At 38.8% G+C, this 17,911-nt stretch overlaps 1 protein-coding gene across 1 annotated transcript in view; it reads left to right on the forward strand.

Annotated features, from left to right (window-relative positions):
- Window positions 1-13,403: 13,403 nt before the first annotated feature.
- PLAGL1 (PLAG1 like zinc finger 1) overlaps window positions 13,404-17,911 on the forward strand; it is a 73,830-nt gene continuing 69,322 nt past the window's right edge. The window contains exon 1 of the mRNA XM_017870841.1: window positions 13,404-13,425. The gene's annotated coding sequence lies outside the window, so the exon portion shown is untranslated. The remainder of the gene's footprint in view (window positions 13,426-17,911) is intronic.

Consider the following 17,911-nt stretch of genomic DNA (forward strand, 5'->3'; position numbering starts at 1 on the left):
ATTTTGACAAATGTGTTTACCCTTGGAGCTGTGACTGCAATTAAGATAGAACATTTTCACGGGACTACAGAGAACTGACTTTTAAAATACATAATTTAAAAGATATAATGTGTTTTATACTAATATACTTTGGAACATTTACAAGAGTAATAGTTAATTTTAGATAGAGTATTCTAAAGGAATAAATGTTTGAAAAGTTAATGGCTTATATAGTAACTGCATACAGTTAAATAATTAACTTCACCAAGAAAGCCTGCTTTGGTTATAGCATAAAATTATAATAAGTAAGAGTGGTAAGGAACCATATAAGCCATTATTTAAATTGTTTGAGGTGCTGAGACTTCAAAGGGACAATCCTGTGCATTTTTGGAGTTTTGAATACTTTTATTTCCTTGTTCTCTCTTTTTTCAAAAACAAATGCTGCCAGGCATCTGTATATTCTTATATCAAAATGAAAGACACTCTGAGAAAATTGGGAAGCATCAGCAAAATCCTTTCTTTAGGATCTTATATGTGAATCTGTGTACATATTTGCAAGACTGGAGAAATGGAGATTATTAGAATGGATATATAATAGTAAGTTTAGCAAATATGATTAACATTTCCCTGACAGAGCAAAGTGTTTCCCAGTAAAGAGACTATTTAAAATATCTAACCTTATTTCAAAACAAGAACACTTAAAGGAGCTTTCATCTGCTGGAGCAAGAGGTTATATTTATGTAAATCAAAGTACTGTACAGTCTTAGAATTTTACTGTGGTGCTTTTATAGGTTCTTTTCCATGGGTGCAGTTGGTGCTGAAGGATGGTGGGAGGTGGAGGTCAGTGTTGTTATATTGGCTGTTTTTGTTCTACTCCCTCAGTCTTGAGTGGTATGTACATTCTTCTATTTCTCCTATTAACTACTTCTCTATTTCTTCCTACTAATTTGTCCTGTTTTCTCTTCCCTAGCTGTTTCTCATGGGATCGTGGAAGAAACAAAAAGATCCTCACCTGCAATTTTCCTTCTTATTCTGAATACTTACAGATTTCACTTCTTAAAGACATTGTACTGCAGATCAAATAAGTTTTTTTCTTCTTTCTTTCTTTCTTTTCTTTCTTTCTTTCTTTCTTTTCTTTCTTTTCTTTCTTTTCTTTCTTTTCTTTCTTTTCTTTTCTTTCCTTTTCTTTCTCTCATTTGTTCATTCATTTGTTCGTTTGTTGGTTTTTTGAGTTGGAGTCCTTCTCTGTCACCCAGGCTGGAGTGCAGTGGCATGATCATGGCTCCGCACAGCCTCAAACTCCTGGGCTCAAGTGATCCTCCCTCCTCAGCCTCCTGAGTAACTGGGATCACAGATGCATGCCACCGTGGCTGACTAATTTTTTAATACTGTTTTTCTAGAGTCAAGGGTCTTACTTTGTTTCCCACACTGGTCTCGAACTCCTGGACACAAGTGATCCTCCTGCCTCGGCCTCCCAGAGTGCTGTGACTACAGGTGTGAGCCACTGCATCTGGACAAAATAATGCTAATACTAAGTTTTATTGATGAGCTTAATTTGCACTGAGAAGTCTAAGCAAATTGATCTAACCTGGAAGTCTGAAATTGAAAAGCTACTTTTTTTTGTCTTTAGAAATAAATGTTCCTATCTGCTTTGCCAGTAGTTACAGTGGTTTGCAGGGCATCCAAAGGATTAAGCACTAACTAAGCTTGAGCACTACTGTGTTCTTGTGAATGTAATCTAGAGATTGAAAATACGTATTTATTCTAACTTGAAACAACAAGCAAAGAAATTTGGACAAGTCTGGCTTGGGTATAGATGAATTATTGGAAAACATAGGTTTCTATAAGAATATACCATCAGAAATTTGTTAGGCTATTTGTATAGAAGACTTATGTGGCAGTTGAACCCCAGGTCTCTAAATTTCATAGCCAGGGATGACTATCTTAACTAGACAGCTGCTGTAAATTCTTTCTGGAGATATAGTGAAATAAATTATAAATGAATAAGCATAAATATGCCATGATACTTCTTTGGCTAAGATTTTGTGAACTAGTTAACACAGTACTTTTTTTTGTATAAACTGTAGAAAACAGTTCTATTTTGCTATTGTTAAAGCAAACTCTTTTTTCTAAGATTTACTTGTCTTTTTTCCTCTGCCAAACCGAAACTCCAGGAACATAATTTATTATGGTATATTTCAAACTCTTTTGGCTTTAAATCTATATTAAGAATTGTGTTTTATATCCAGGACACACAAACATACACAAAACAAATAATTTTCCAACCCAGTCTTTTATTATATAAGTTGGATTCTGATACGTTTTATTCTTTTAGTAGGAAGAAAATGCTAGTCATGACTTACCAGCTTGATTTCATGACCTCCTAATGGGTTGTGACCTGCTGCTTACAAAACAGTGGTTTATTGGTGTTTAATTCCCAGTACCTTATAGAGTCCCTAGGATATGTTAGGTCCTCTATAAATGCTTATCAAATATATGAATGAATGAATGAATGTATGAATGTATGAATGAATGAATGAATGAATGAATGAATGAATGAATAAGTCGGGAAAGTAATAAGGAGCTGGGATAAACCGGAGAAATTCTTTAGAGGTAGATTTTGTCCATTGTTAGTTGTCAGTTAGTATTCATATATGTGGCAGTGTTCCCAGACTGACTGAATCCAGATCTCTTCAGGTAGAACTTGGGCAAGGAGGTGTTATTTATTTATTTATTCGAGATGGAGTCTCACTGTGTCACCCAGGCTGGAGTGCAATGGCATGATCCCGGCCCACTGCAACCTCCACCTCCCGGATTCAAGTGATTCTCCTGCCTCAGCCTCCTGAGTAGTTGGGATTACAGGTGCATGCCACCATATCCAATTAATGTTTTGTATTTTTAGTAGAGACAGGTTTTCACCATGTTGGCCAGGCTGGTCTCAAACTCCTGACCTCAAGTTATCCAACGGCCTCGGCCTCCCAAAGTGCTAGGATTACAGGTGTGAGCCACTGTGCCCATCCAGAAGGTGTTTTTTAAAAATATCCTTTTTACTTTAGAATAGTTTCAGATTTACAAAAAAGTTGCAAAGGCAGTATAGAGAGTTTCTAGATACCTAGCACCCAGTTTTCCCCGAGCATTAACATCTTACATTTCTATGGTACATTTGTCACAATTAATGAACCAATAGTGATACATATTATTATTAAGTAAACCTCATACTTTGGATGGATTCCACTCATTTTCCCCTAAGTCCTTTTTCTATTCCAGGATTCCTCATTACATTTAGTCACAAAGTCTCCTTAGGGACTTCTTGGCTGTGACAGTCTCTCACATTTTCCTTTTTTCTTTTGACAACCCTGACAGTTTTCAAGAGTAGTGATCAAGTATTTTGTAGAAAGTCCCTCAATTTGGGTGTGTTTAATGTTTTTTCTTATGGTTAGACTTGGGTTTGGGGGAAGACTACAAAAGAAAGGAAAAGGGTACAGCTGTAACTATGACTTGTTGCTGCTAAGATTGACCTTGGTCACCTGGCTGAGGTGATGTTTGTCTGGTTTCTCCATTGGCAAAGTCACCCCTCCCTACTCCATAATGTACGTGTTGTGTAATAATGTAAGAAGGGCTGTACATGTAGCCTATGCTTAAGGAATGTGGAGTTATGCCTCGTCTCCTTGAGAGCGGAGTATCTACATAAATCATTTGAAATTCTCCTGCATAGGATTTGTCTCTTCCCCCTCATTTATTTACTTATTCATTCAATTATTTATATCAGTATGAGATCATACTGATATACATGGATGTTTATTTTATACTTTGGGTTATAATTCAATACTACATGAATTATTTGTTTGCTCAGATGGTTTCAGTTTTGGTCATTAGGAACTCTTTCAGGTTGGCTCTTGTGTCCCTTTGACATACCACCATTATTGTTTTTATTTTTGAGCACTTCCTTACTTTCTGGTATTCAGGATGCTCAAGTGTATTAGGCTGTTCTCATGCTGCTAATAAAGACATATGTAAGACTGCTTAATTTATAAAGGAAAGAGGTTTAATTAACTCACAGTTCCACATGGCTAAGGAGGCCTCACAATCATGGTGGAAGAGCATGGAGCATCTTTCTTGGTGGCAGGCCAGAGAGCTTGTGCAGAGAACTCCCATTTATAAAACCATCAGATCTTGTGAGATTTATTCACTACCACAAGAACAGTTTGGGGGAACTGCCCCCATGATTCAACTATCTCCACCTGGCCCGGCCCTTGACACATGGGGATTATTACAATTCAAGGTGAGATTTGGGTGGGGACACAGCCAAACCATATCATCAAGGTACATCTTGTATATTCCTTGCCCACTCCTCGCATGAATGCTTTCTCCAAGGTGTGTGGTTCCTTTTATTGGAAAATAATATTAGACATAGAAATCTGACCATGTATGTTCATCATCAACAGGGTGTCACTGCATGTAGGCCTTCTCAGTAGACAGAGCTAGGAAATATAGGGGTGGATACTAACCTATGCATATATACATAGCTACAATTATATTTATATATCAACATATATCGTTCTAAAGCTAGTCGGCTACAGTGGCTCAGGCCTGTAATCTTAGCACTTTGGGAGGCTGAGGCAGGTGGATTGCTTGAGGCCAGGGGTTTGAGACCAGCCTGGTCAACATGGTGAAACCCTGTGTCTACTAAAAATACAAAAATTAGCTGGGCATGGTTGTGCGTGCCTGTAATCCCAGCTACTCCAGAGGCTGAGGCCCAACAATCACTTGAGCCTGGGAGCGGAGGTTGCAGTGAGCCAAGATTGCACCACTGTACTCCAGTCTGGGAAACAAAGCAAGACTGTCTCAAAAAAAAAAAAAAAAAAAAAAAAAAAAAAAAAAAGCTAAATATGAGTTCATAATGATGTCCGACTCTAATCCAGTCCTACCTGGCTTATTCTAGCTTTCCCCTCTTGCTTATCTGTAATTCCCCTAACAGAGAAACCTAGTTCCCACCACCTACCATCTAATTACTTACTTGGCCATTCCCATTGTGCATGGACTGTGGTTTTGGAACTGTTCATCTGTACCCCCACGCGAAACAACTTTACCAACTAGAGTGCGGTGCTTATTTTTTGTACAGTCCCTTTTTGTCTGTAATTATTTCTAAAGTTACTTAAATCAGCACCTTTTTTCCTCCAGCCCCCCTTCAATGAGTTTATGCTGTACATATTAGTATTACAGTGAGCTTCTTTTGTCGCTGTCTGCGTTCCATCCTGGGATTTGCCTATGGTAAGGTTTACCCTTTGTGCTATAAAATTCTATGGGATTTGTCAAATGCATACTGTTACGTATCCACCACTACGTTATCATACACAATAGCTTCACTGTCCTAAAAAATAATCCCCAAATCCCCTCTGTTCACCCAGTCAATCTACTTCCTTCCACAAACTCCTGGTGAGTTTGAATTGTTTTTCATATTTATAGTTTTCTCTTTTTAAAAATATTATGTGAATGGAATCATACAGTATGTAGTCTTTTCAAACTTCCTCCTTTTTCTTAGCAGTACACATTAAGGTTCTTCCATGATGTTGCATGAATTAATAGCTCATTCCTTTAGATTGCTGAATAATATTCCGCATTATGGATATATCATAGTTTGTCCATTCATCTATGGAGGGACATTGTGGTTGCTCCCAGTTTTGGGCAATTATGAGTAAAGCTGTTATAAATATTCATGTGCAGGTTTTTGTACGGATATGTTTTCAAATCAATTGGGTAAATGCGAAGGAGTGTGATTGCTAGGTAGTATGGGAAGTCTGTGTGTATTAGTCTGTTCTCGTGCTGCAATAAAGACAAACCTGAGACTGAGTAATTTAGAAAGGAAAGAAGTTTAATTGACTCACAGTTCCACATGGCTGGGGAGGCCTTACAATCATGGTGGAAGAGCAAGGGACATCTTATATGGTGGCAAGCAGGAGAGCTTGTGCAAGGGAACTCCCCTTTTTAAAACCATCAAATCTTGTGAAATTTATTCACTATCATGAGAAGAGCATGGGAAAGACCTGTCCCCATGATTCCATTACCAGCACCAGATCCCTCCCACAACACATGGGAATTATGGGAGCTACAATTCAAGGTGAGATTTGGATGGGAACACAGTCAAACCATATCACTATGTTTAGCTTTGTAATAAACTGCCAAACTGTCTTCCAAAGTGGCAGTACCATTTTGCATTCCCATCACCAATGATGGGTTGTTGCTCTGCATCCTTGTTAGCATTTTGTATTGTCAACTTTTAAAAACAAATTTAGCCGTTCTAGTAAGTACGTAGTGGTATCTTGTCTTAATTTGTATTTCCCAAAAGACAAATGATGCTCAACATCTTTTCATATGCTTACATGCCATCTACATATCTCCTCTGGTGAGTTGTCTGTTCAGATCTTTACCCATCTTTTAATTAGGTTGATTATTTTTATTTGTTAGTTTTAAGTGCTCTTTGTATATTTAATATAAGTTATTTCTCAGGTATATGATTTGCAAATATTTCTCCCAATCTGTGGTTTGTCTTTGGAATGTGGGTTTTTAAACAATTCTTTTGGTGGCCGGGCGCGGTTGGCTCAAAGCTGTAATCCTAGCACTTTGGGAGGCCGAGACGGGTGGATTCACAAGGTCAGGAAAATCGGACCATCCTGGCCTAAACACGGTGAACCCCGGGGTCTCTACTTAAAAAAATACAAAGAAAACTAGGGCCGGGCGAGGCGTGGCGGGGCCCGGCCTGTAGTCCCAGCCTACGGGTGGTAGGCTGAGGCGGCAGAATTGGCCATAAACCCGGGAGCGCGGGAGCTTGCGTGATCTGAGTCCTGGCCACTGGCACTCCAGCCCCTGCGGCGGGCGACAGAGCGGCACTCGTCTCAAAAAAAAAAAAAGAAAAAAAAAAAAAAAAAAAAAAAAAAAAAATTCTTTTGGTGATTCTCAGCCTCTTGTTCAAAGCCCTACACCTGCCTAAGGTAGGAGAGTTGGATCACTTCTTTTGAAGCTATCTTCTCCTCTCCTTTTTTATTTCTTTCTAGTCAGCCTTTCTGGGTTGCCTCATCTATAAAACAGGAATAGTAAGTTACCTCCCAGAGAGCCAGTATCTTTCAGTTTTATGATTCCATGACTACCTGACCATTTGAAACCTTCCTGGAATGCTACCAATATATAGTTAGCTCTCCTTACCCTTCTAATTGCTTTCACAAAGGAAAAGAACTGTATGGTCCAGACAATGAGAGTCTTTAATTTCTTTGTGGCATTTCATTACTCCCACTGCCTAAAAAAGAGCTCAACTGTTATGATGGCCTGCCAGAGTGAAACAAATCAGTCAGTGACTTTAAAATCACAATAGGAGAAAAATCAAATTGATCTCAGAAATGACCTCCATGTTTACCATGTGTTACAAACTTTGTAGGTAGATGAGGAAACTATTTGGCATATAGAATTGCTCTACATTCTTCCTCCATGTAGTTACTCCATCATTAAAAAGCAGGTCCCATTTCTATAAAAGTTGTTTTTCTCCCTGCAAAATGTCCCCTGAAGGGCAGAACAGGAAAGCTGCCACATGATATTAGAAAGGTTCACAAAGTGTACAGTATCTTAAAGATTATCTATAGATGGAATAATTTTGAAAAAGATGTTAATGTTAGCCCAATAACACAAAAATACAATAATAATTGCTAAAATTTCCTGATGGAATAGAACTTTGAGAGAATCTTATCCTACCCTACAATATTATTAAATAAATCCAGCATGTGAAGTCCTTTTTCAGCTTCAGTGAGTATAATGTGTTATGAACTCACTCAAACCGCATAGGTTTGACCTCTTACCCGTTTAGTTCTGTTTCTGTGCTCTACATTATGCCCAGTTGTCATGTCGCAATGATTTTGTGGGAGGAGCATAGCACAGCCTATGAAATCACAAAGAGAGTTTTAACTTTATTATTTACTAGCTGGAAGATTTTTGGCACATTCCCTAATCTCTCTAAAAACTGTGTCCTCACATGTACCATGTATGTCTTAGCCAGCTTATATATACATATATATTTGTTTTATATATATTTTTATCTCTATCATTTTATATTAAATATATTTATGTTTAATGTTTAAATTATAAATATGTTTGTTTATTATATTTATATATGTTTATATGATATATAAATGTATTACATCAGCATATATAGTTATTATGTATTTGTCTTTATATATAAACAGATATATTTATTTTATATATACACAAATATATTTATATATTTGTTTTATATATCTGTTTATATATATATTTGTGTATGTGTATATATATATACATGCTGATATATATATAAAACAAATATATAGAGTGGGTGGTGGAGGGGTGCAGTGGCTCATACCTGTAATCCCAGCACCTTGGGAGGCTTAGGCAGGAGGATCACTAGAACTCAGGAGTTTGAATTCAGCCTGGGCAACATAGTAAGACCTTGTCTCTAAAATAAATAAATAAATAAAATTAACATTAAAGACAAACAAGGGGCCGGGCATGGTGGCTCATGCCTCTAATCCCAACACTTTGGAAGGCCGAGGTGGGTGGATATGAGGTAAGGAGTTCGAGACCAGCCTGGCCAACATGGTGAAACTCCATCCCTACTAAAGATACAAAAAATTAGCTGGGTGTGGTGACCCGAACCTAAAATCCCAGCTACTCGGGAGACTGAGGCAGGAGACTTGCTTGAACCTGGGAGGCGGAGGTTGCAGTGAGCCGAGATTGCGCCCCTGCACTCCAGCCTGGGTAACAGGGTGAGACTCTGCCAAAAAACAAAAAACAAAAAACAAACAAAACAAAACAAAACAAAAAAACAATGAGGACGTGTCCATAGAGTAGGTGGCTAAAACAACCTGAATTTATTTCCCGTAGTCTGGTAGCTGGGAAGTGCAAGATTAGGATGCTATCAGATTCGGTGTGTGGTGAGGGCTGTCTTTCTAGTTTGTGGACAGCGGTCTTCTTGCTTCCTCACCGAGTGGAGACAGAGGGAGAGGAGGAAGTGAGCTCTCTGGTGTAAGGGCACTAATCCCATCATGAGGGGTCTACCTTCATGACCTAATTACCTCCCAAAGGCCCCATCTTCAAATGCAATCACATTGGGGATTATGATTTCAACATACTAATTTGCATGGGTACACAAACATTCAGTCAGATTTCTGGTCAATATTGGGCATACTTTAGTTGGGAGCTATGCATTTCTACATTTGTGGGAGTTGTTCCAGCAGTTCCTGACAGCTTGAGTAAAGGAACATCATAATCAGGTGGCTGAATCTGAGCTGAAGGGTTTTCCTTTTTTTTAAGTAACTTTTTTGTGGTTTTGAAATTTTTCAAAACAAAAAGCTGGAAGAACAGCACAATGTGCTCCTCTACCCCACAACTTAGATTCAGTAATATAGAACACCTACTTATTTTGCTGAACTGATTGAGGTTAAACTGGATTTATGATTGTTTCACTACATCAACATTTGTCTCCTAGGAACAATGACATTCTCCTACATAACCACAGGACTATTACTACACTCAGGAAATTTAACATTAGCACAATATTATTATTCAATGTCGAGTCCATGTTCAAGATTATCCAGTTGTTCAATGTCTTTATAGCATTTTTTTTTTTTCCCTCAAGACAGAGTCTCACTCTGTTGCCCAGGCTGCAGTGCAGTGGCGCCATATCGGCTCATTGCAACCTCCGCCTTCCAGGTTCAAGCAATTCTCCTGCCTCAGCCTCCTGAGTAGCTGAGATTACAGGCGCCCACCACCATGCCTGACCAATTTTTATATTTTTAGTAGAGATGGCATTTCACCATGTTGGCCAGGCTGTTCTCGAACTCCTGACCTTGTGATCCACCCACTTGGCCTCCCAAAGTGCTGAGATTACAGGCATGAGCCACCGTGTCTGGCCTTTATAGCATTTTTTTAAAAATCCACGGATCATTTTAGAATCAAGTATTGTATTCAGTGTAGTGGTTGTAATCTCATTTAATCTGAAATCTCAGCCTTTGTCTTTATAACATTGATATTTTTGCAACATAGTCTAGTTTGTTGTTGTTGTTTTAAATATGGGGTCTTTCTGCATACCCCAGACTGGAGTGTAGTGGTGCGGTCATAACTCATTGCAGCCTTGATCTTCTGGGCTCAAGTGACACTCCCACCTTAGCCTCCCGAGTTGCTGGCATTACAGGCATGAGCCACTGTGCCTGGCTCTTTATTTTTTCCAATGTCTCTCAATTTTGGTCCATCTAACTACTCCATCATTCTAAGATTTAATTTGGGTGTCTTTGGCAGGAATAGTACATATATGATGTGTCTTGATCAGTATATCGCATTAGGAGGTACATGTCAATTTGTGGCATTATTGGTGATAGTAACTTTTTTTAAAGTTCTTGCAGAGAGAATTTAAATCAGTGTTAGAGTGAACATCACTTTTTTAAAATTATTTTCTTTAAATTGATGAATAAAATAATATATTTTGTGGTGTCTAACATGTTTTATATTTGTATACCTTGCCAAATGGCTAGATCAAGCTAATTAACAAATCCTTGACGTCACATACTTATTTTTTGTGGTGAGAATACTTCCTTAAAATCTGCAATTTTCAAGTATACAATAAATTGTATTAATTATAGTCACCATGGCATACAATGGAAATCTTGAACTTATTCCTCCTTACTGAAACTTTGTGTCCTTTGACCAATACCCACTACCCCGTCCTCTCACCCCCAGCAGCCCCTGGTAACCACCATTCTACTCTCTGTCTACTTCTACGAGTTTCACTTTTTTATACTCTACATGTAAGAAAGATCATGCTGTATTTATCTTTGTGTCTGACTTATTTCACTTAACATAATGTCCTCCAGGCTCATGCATGTTGTTGTAAACGATAGGATTTCTCTCTTTAATTTTTTGAGACTATAGAGACTATGTAGATATCCTATTCCTCTTCAATGTTCCCCCCAGTAGTTTTAGCATCCATTGATAATTTGTGTATTCATTATTACTATGATGGTTACAAAATGTAACTTTTCTAAATTATTCCTTCTGTGCTCATTCACTAGTGGGGCTGGAGCTTTGGAGTTTGGTTTGGTGCAAGGACAGGATGTTAAGATCTGGAGAGTGGTGAGAAAATGATTACAATCTTGAACCTTGTGGTGTAGGCTGGCTAGGGAAGGTGTGGAAACAAGAAGGGAGTCTAGTGGAGACTGGAGAGTCTCACTGCAGTCAGAGTAAACATTCTGTGAGTAAAAGAGTGAGAAACCAGGAAGAGCTGGAAGTTATGATCAGTGGTGGGAATTTTGGAGTTGGAAGATTTCTAGGGGAGAGCAGATCCTGGTTGTTGAAGTCTAGGGGGTTGCCATGGATTCAGGGAACTGTTTGAATGGAGAGGAGGTTTTCCATTAGGAGGAAGTGAAGAAATTCTAAGACTAGGCTATTGAATAAATCATTCACATGGTTGTCTAATTGGCCCAGGATGATGGGGCAACTAGTGGGGACATTTAACCAGCAGGTGCCAAAATCATCCCTTGAGCAGGCTCGATAATGAGTCTATGGAAAAACTGTATCATGTAAAGTAGGACATTTTAGTAGAGGCGCCAAACTTCACCTTGTGGGTCTTCTATGTTCACTAAATGTCAGTCACTTGAAGATAGAAATGGATATTAGTCAGTTTTGCTTGGGGAAAAATTTTAAGACGTTCTCATGGGAGCCCTGGTGGGGAAGTGATACCTAGATAGAGAAGTCATTGCAAATAGTGGCAAGAGGAGGGAAGGGGGTAGGAATCCTCTGAGCCAAGATTACCATTTCAAAAAAAAAGTAAAAGAGATTTGAAGCTTGAGAATGGCCAGCATTAAGACGAGCGAGAGGTAGTTTGGCCAGAAGTGATGAGCCTTAAAAAAAAAACTACACGTTTATAGGTTTTTAGGGGTTATTTATATTATGATTAGAGAAAATTAAATCTAGGCACTTGGTGAATATCTGTTGAGTTGAACACACTGAGAGATTTTTTTGAGTTTTTATGGTGCATAATCTGTTTAGCAGACTGAAAATGCCATAATGAGGCTCTGTGGCTGCTTGTTATTGTAAAAGAACACAGGATTAGGAGTCCAAGAGAAGGCTCTAGGTCACTGCCACTGACACACTCGCAGGTTAGAAAACAGACTAATAATGCACAAGGGAGTGCTAATGAAAAAGCTCACAACAAAAAAGTAGCAGAAGGTCAATTCTAATTCAAATTGCTGGTAATAGAGATAAAACCAATGTCATGTGATTTCTCCTCATCCTATCCAAATAAGAAAGGAAATAATTTAATGACATTTATTGAAGGATGATTTGCATGTAATCTAATGGATGTATTTTAGGTGTATCATTCAGTGCAGTATGACAAATACATAGCCCCGATGTAATCTTCTTACTAACCAAGAGGTGGAATGTTTCTATCACCTTGTAAAATTCCCCAACACCTCCCCTCCTTCCACTGTAGAAAACTATTGATCTGCTTTAGAAAGACTATAAATTTGTGTTTCTAAAATTTCATATGAATGGGACCACATGTTGTTTACATATTATGATGGTTAATACTGAACGTCAACTTAACTGGATTGAAAGATACAATGTATTGATCCTGGGTATGTCTGTGAGAGTGTTGCCAAAAGAGATTAATATTTGAGTCAGTGGGCTGGAGAAGACAGAAGGCAGATCCACTCTTAATCTGGAGGGCATAATCTAATCAGCTGCCAATGAATATAAGGCAGGCAGAAAAATGTGAAAAGGAGAGACTGGCCTAGCCTCCCAGCCTACATCTTTCTCCCATGCTGGATGCTTCCTGCCCTCGAACATCAGACTCCAAGTTCTTCAGTTTTGGGACTCGGACTGGCTCTCCTTGCTCCTCAGCTTGCAGACAGCCTATTGTGGTACCTTGCGATCATGTAAATTAATACTTAATAAACTCATATATATATATAATTTGTATATGTATGTATATGTGTGTGAGTGTACATATATATATATATATATCTTATTAGTTCTGTCCCTCTAGAGGACCCTGATATGATACAATATGATTTATTTGACTCCACACACTGTTGCTGTTGTTTTAATTCATCTGTGTTGACAGTATCAGCAGTTTGCCCATTTTATTACTGACATTTGAGTTGTTATCAGTTTGGAGAGAATATGAATATTTGCATTTAAATCTTTCCACAGACATGTTATCATTTCTCTTGGATAAAATACCTAAGACTGGGATTGCTGGGTCATATAATAAGAGTATGTTTAACTTTATAAGAAACTATCAAACTGTTTTCTAAAGTGGCTGTATCATTTTATATTTCTTCTAGCAATATGTGAATGTTCCAGTTTTCCCACATCGTCACCTACCCTTGTTATTGTTAGTCTTTTCAACTTCAGCCGTTCCAGTGGGTATGTAGTGGTATTTCACTATAGTTTTGATTTGCATTAATCATTGGGGAAATGACGTTTAATGTCATTCTTGGGCTTCTTGGCCCTTCACACATCTCATTTAGTGAAGTGTATTGTTTATTGTATTATTGAGTCCTTCAAATATTTTAGTGCAAGTCCTATGTCATATATATGCATTGTGAAGATTTTTTTCCCATGTGGCTTGGATTTTTTTCCTTAATAGTCTCTTTTAAAGATCAAGTTTAATTTTTAGTAGAATCCAATTGCCAGTTTATTCAATTTTTAGTAGAATCCAATTGCCATTGCTTCTTGTGTCCTGCCCAGTCAGTCTCTGCCTATCCCTAGGTTTTCTTCTGAAACAGTGTTGTCAAACAAATATCATGTGAGCTACATAGGTAATTTAAAATGTTCCAATAGCCATGTTTTAAAAATAGTTTAAGTTAATTTGAATTATATGCAATGTATCTAAAATATTATTTCAACATGTAATCAATATAAAAATTAATGGGATATTTTATATTTTAAAAAATACCATGTCTTGGAAAGCCAGAGTATATTTTACACTTACAGCAAATTTCAGTTTGGACTAGCTACGTAATAGCTGTACGTGGCTAATGGGTACTGTATTGAATTCTAGAAGTGATTCTAGAGTGATGCTAGAAGTTTTATAGTTCCTGCTTTTTATTTAAGTCTGAGATTTCACTTGATTTTTTATTTTTTTGTGAAGGATGTGAAATGAATGTAGAAGTTTATTTTTTCTCTATATAGATAACCAGTTCCCACACCATTTATCTCTTTCCAATGTAATTACGTTATACCTCTGTCAAAATACCAATAGATCTAGGCTGGGGGTGGTGGCTCACATCTGTAATCTCAGCACCTTGGGAGGCCGAGGTGCTCAGATCACTTGAGCCCAGGAGTTTGAGACCAGCCTGGGCAACGTGGCAAAACCCTATCTCTACTAAAAATACAAAAATCAGCTGGGTGCAGTGGCACCTGTCTGTAGTCCCAGCTATTCTGGAGGCTGAGGCAGGAGAATCACTTGAAACTGGAAGGCAGAGGCTGCAGTGAGCTGAGATCATGTCACTGTACTCCAGCCTGGGCAAGAGAGCCAGACTGTGTCTCAAAACAAACAAACAAACATACAAACAAAACCCAATAGATCTTATGTGTGTGTCTATTTCTGGACTCAATACAGTATTGTTTTTCCTTATGTCAGTACCCTGCTGTCTTTTGTCAGTACCCTACTGTCGGTAGCCTTATGTCAGTACCCTACTGTCTTTTTTTTTTTTTTTTTTTTTTTTTGAGACAGAGTCTTGCTCTGTCGCCTAGGCTGGAGTGCAGTGGTGCAATCTTGGCTCACTGCAACCTCCACCTTGAGGTTAAAGCAATTCTCCTGCCTTAGCCTCCTGAGTAGTTGGGATTAGAGGTGTGCACCACCATGCCTGGCAAATTTTGCATTTTTAGTAGAGATGGGGTTTTGACATGTTGGCCAGGCTGGTCTTGAACTCCTGACCTCAAGTGATCTGCCCGCCTCGACCTCCCAAAGTGCTGGGATTACAGGTGTGAGCCACCACACCCAGCCAGTACCCCATTGTCTTGATTAGTCTAGCTTTATAGTAGGCCTAAAAATCAGATAGAATTAGCCTTCCAACTTTGTTTTTCTTTTTAAGATGATTTTTTCTCTTCTAGGTTCTTTTCATTTCCATATAAAGTTTAGAATCAGCTTGTCAATTTCAACAGCAAAGCTGACATGGATTTTGCCCACGTCAACTTTGACATGAGGACTGACTGATGACCCTCAAAAATATTTGTTTGTGTCCTAATCTCTGGAATCTCAGAATGTAACCTGAGTTGAATAAAAGAATCTTTGCAGATGTGACTAAGTTAAGGATCTTGAAATGAGGAGACCACCTTCAGTTAGTTCAGTGAGTCCTAAGTACAGTGACATCTATCCCTATAAGAGAGACACACACAGGAGAAACCACATGACACGCACAGAGAAGGCGTTGTGAAGATGGAGGCAGAGATTGGCATGCTGTGGCCGCAAGCCAAGGAAGCCGAGGAAGCCAGGGAATGCCAATGGTCACTAAAAGCTGGAAGAAGTGAGGAAGGAATCTCCACTAGAGCCACTAGATGGCGCCTGCGGCCTTTGCTGATATCTTGATTTCAGCCTTCTGGCCTCTGGGACTCAGAAAATACATTTCATGCTTTATGCCACCAGTTTGTGGTAATTTGTTATGGCAGCTATAGGATAAAATACAGCTACTATCAGGCTAAGGAAGTTCCATTCCATTCCTAGTTGGTTTAGGATGGGGTGTGGTTGTCAAATGTTCTTTTTGCATCAATTGAAAATAACATTCCCCTCTCCATTATTTTGTTAATGTGGGCATAATCTGTATGACTGTCTGCCCATGTGTTATTAATTTTAGCCTACCCCTGGTAACACCTGCTCCTGAAAGTGTTGGGTCTTGACACATTGTATCAACTTATAGATGTGTCAGATGAATTTTCTTGTTCTGCATTTGCTAAAGAAATTTTAAGAAGTCATTCAATAGTCTGCAGAATAAAATGGAATCTCCAAATACTTAAAGAAAAAATGGGATTACGGAATTTGCCCTGAGGGGTGTTCTCTACAACAGGGACCACGCTGGCAACCCTTGGGTCCAGTTTGACCTGGATAAATATTTCATGTGGCCTCTACAGTGTTTCTAAAATTAGGAGATTTTATATTAAAATGTTAGCTAGCATACTTCCCTTGAAAATTATACAGATGTGGCAACCCTGGCCTGAATTCAAACATGACAGCCATTGGCCTGAGCTGAGCATCTGCCCCTTACACAAATAATGTCCTTTTCACTTTACCACAGTCCCATTGTTCCTCACTGTTTTAAACTTTGTAGAGATTTGAGTTTGCAACCCCTGCTCCAGAAACGTTGCTGGGGCATGCTGTAATGCCAAAGCATGTGTCATCAAGGGAAAGCTTAGGTGAAAAAGAGTGTGTCACAGCTACCAGGTCAACACAGTCATGTTCAAAGAGACCACTGTGGAAATAACCTAAAGATAAAAAAGGATTTCATGTAATTCATTACCAGTGAGAAAGAAAGACTGCTTGACTGACTTCTGGATAAAGACGACACAAGAAAGCACTAAAAAAATCAAAATTAAAACACTAAATCAGCCAGGCATGGTGGCTCATGCCTGTAATCCCAGCATTTTGGGAGACTGAGACAGGTGGATCAACTGAGGTCAGGAGTTTGAGACCAGCCTGGCCAACATGGTGAACTTCCCCCACCCAACCCCCATACCAGCCTCTACTAAAATACAAAAATTAGCTGGGCATGATGGTGCATGCCTGTAGTCCCAGCTACTCAGGAGGCTGAGACAGGAGAATTGCTTGAACCCGGGAGGCAGAGGTTGCGGTAAGCCAAGATCACGCAACTGTACTCCAGTCTGGGTGACAGAGCGAGACTCTGTCTCAAAAACAAAACACTAAATCACCCAAAGGAAAGAAAGCAGCAAAAAACTTGCATGCTGCAACCAAAGAAGAAAAAAGTACAATCTTATAATGCAAACTTTGAAAATTGATGGCAAAAGCAAAGAGAACAGAAGATTCTATGGAGGCGTGATTTGTGTCCAGATGAACCTATGTCTGCCCAGCCCTCCACCCACCGCTGCAAGACATGTTGAGGAAAAAGATGATCAGACCAAATCCTAAGAATTCTCACAAATGTCCTCCAATGTGGAAAGGCAGTGGCACACCTGTGAAATGTTGAGGAACCTTTGCATACCACTGTTGGATCTTGCCAGAAGCAGGAAGGTTTCCCACTTTCTGGGATACTGTGCTGAACTAAGCAAATGAACTGAAGCTCTGAGGCATGGGATATTCCCTTGGCTAGCTTGAAGTCCAGCTGCCAGAGGACTTAAAGGAATCTCAGATGTGAAGGTTGAGTTCCCCCAGCAAGCTTTATACTCTGTCTGAGCTGAATTCCACACATCCCCTTTTCTCCCACCTCTCCTTGTCTGAAAACCTCGGTTCACAGAACAAGTAGATAAAACAACACTCAGCCCTGAAAATGCAGTTTATTCAGATATATAATATGCATGGGATATTAGAAAAGAATATAATCTATAAATTGGAAGATCATACTGTATGCTGGGGGAAAAATTGATCTAGAATAACTGACACAGAGGCATAGCCCAGATAAGAATATTAAGAGGTATATTAATGATAAAGAATTTTCAGGTGTCCAAGCAGAAAATCAAGCCACCTCCAAGAGGAAAATTACATGGGCTTAAGATCTTTCCACAGAAATCTTCTGTGTCAAAAATCAGTGAAGCATTTCTCTAATGACCAGTAATGATGAGCTTTTTTCATGTTTGTTGGCCACATAAATGTCTTCTTTTGAGAAGTGTCTGTTCATATCCTTTGTCCACTTTTGATGGTTGTTTGTTTGTTTGTTTTCCTGTAAATTTGTTTAAGTTC

This window comes from Rhinopithecus bieti, unplaced genomic scaffold (genome assembly GCF_001698545.2).
Source record: "Rhinopithecus bieti isolate Rb0 unplaced genomic scaffold, ASM169854v2 scaffold_1063, whole genome shotgun sequence".
Lineage (NCBI taxonomy): Eukaryota > Metazoa > Chordata > Mammalia > Primates > Cercopithecidae > Rhinopithecus > Rhinopithecus bieti.